Source organism: Monopterus albus, unplaced genomic scaffold (genome assembly GCF_001952655.1).
Source record: "Monopterus albus unplaced genomic scaffold, M_albus_1.0 scaffold79.1, whole genome shotgun sequence".
Lineage (NCBI taxonomy): Eukaryota > Metazoa > Chordata > Actinopteri > Synbranchiformes > Synbranchidae > Monopterus > Monopterus albus.
Genome location: NW_018127959.1, coordinates 1005610 through 1007357, shown reverse-complemented (window position 1 = coordinate 1007357; position 1748 = coordinate 1005610).

Genomic DNA, 1748 nt, shown 5'->3' with positions numbered 1-1748 from the left:
CACTTTGTTTCCTTTCTAATGGCTCTCTCATTTGGTTCAGAGGAAGAAGGGGTTATTGTGTTAGTGATTTGTCAGTGCCTGTTGGAGTTCTGAGGTCCTCGCTGGCACCATAAATACTTGATAATAGTTCATCTGGAGAAAAGCTGTTCCTCATACTCCCTCTTTCCTGCTCTAACCCCACGTAGTGTCTTTTTTTTGGCCCCATATGTCAGCACACTCAGTCCATGGGAACTGTAAATGTACATCCCCAGGTGGTGTTCATTCTTCATTCTGTAGCTCTCTAACCTTTGAGTGCTGTTTATGTGAAAGTTGTACACTAGCTCCGCTCTGAATGAGATGTTGTTATGGTTTAGTCCCCCTCACCAGGAGGGTGAGGGAGACTGAGGTAGGACTCAAGAGTGCTGACCCAGGTGCTAGTAAAAAAAACAGGTGGTTTATTGGTGGGGATCACAAAAAGGAACAGAGTCAATGAATACATACAACCAGGGCTGGGCAAAGACAGCTGAGGAGACCAGGACGACCAGGGGAGTAGACAGGCTAATGGCAGGAACCAGGAGAGTAGGAGGTTGAGGACGGACAGGTGAAAAATAAGAGAGTGGCGAACGACAAAAGAAATCAACAGCACAGAAACTGTCAGCATTGAAATCTAATTACACATCGCTAAACTCATGGAAACAAAACATACAAAGAGATCCACAGCACAGGAACTGTCAGCATGGACTTCTATAAACATATAAGACAAAACAACATATAACCAACATACAGAAAGAAATCCACAGCACAGGAACGGTCAGCGCAGAAATCAAATCAAATGGGCAGAAACAAAAAACAACCCCTGCATCGATAAAATAAAGACAAAAAGGCCCCAAACACAGAGTATACAGTCCCAAAAAGGCTCAAACCCATGTATAGAGTCCAAAAGAAAACAAGGCCACCAAGGGTGACCCATAACCACCAGGCAGGGGCAACGAAGGACAGTTCTGGCGGACGACGCAGTTGTCAGGCTAGAGGGTGTTGAGTAAAATTATTAACAAAGTAATACTTTAGGATTAGTTTTAATACTAGACTGAATTAACAACTTAGTACAAGATTGACACTATGTTTGTTGATTAGTCAATCTGTGTGTTTACTTTGTGTGCGTATGATTATTCTATCATATAAGAAAATGAATAGTTAGGATTTAGTCCATAGCACACATAGGTTTACCTACTTGTATGTTACAGTTATGTTTACATAGTTAGTTGAGTATATCATTCTATGTGTTCACTGAATTCCTGGTTAGTATTTACTGTGTTAACCAACTGGGGCACAGTTTAACATTAAAGGGACTTGTTCACTACAACACTGAGTTTTTTTAGGTTTACAACTGTTGGACAAAACCAGTCCTGCGTGTTCTTATTATGAAGAATCCTCAAAGACAAATCTGTCTTTTGAGATATTTATTACAATCAATATTTAAGAAAAGCAATACAGAGCTCTGGATTCCGTTTCTATCTGAAGCCCTATCACACACAGAAGTTAGTGCATAGCTGCTGCAGGAAGCCGGAACCACGAGTTTCCTCTTCACAGAGAATTTATAGTACAGTCATGCAAATGATCTGACGTCATCCGTACTGTCCTTCATCCTCGTTCTATGTTTGGTTCTGTTCTGACCTCTCATTTGGTGATCTTGTCACCAGGCAGATTTTGATCTGTGAAATTCTGAGGACACATCCTGACCTTTCAATAGACAGTTTTAGAGGAAGCAC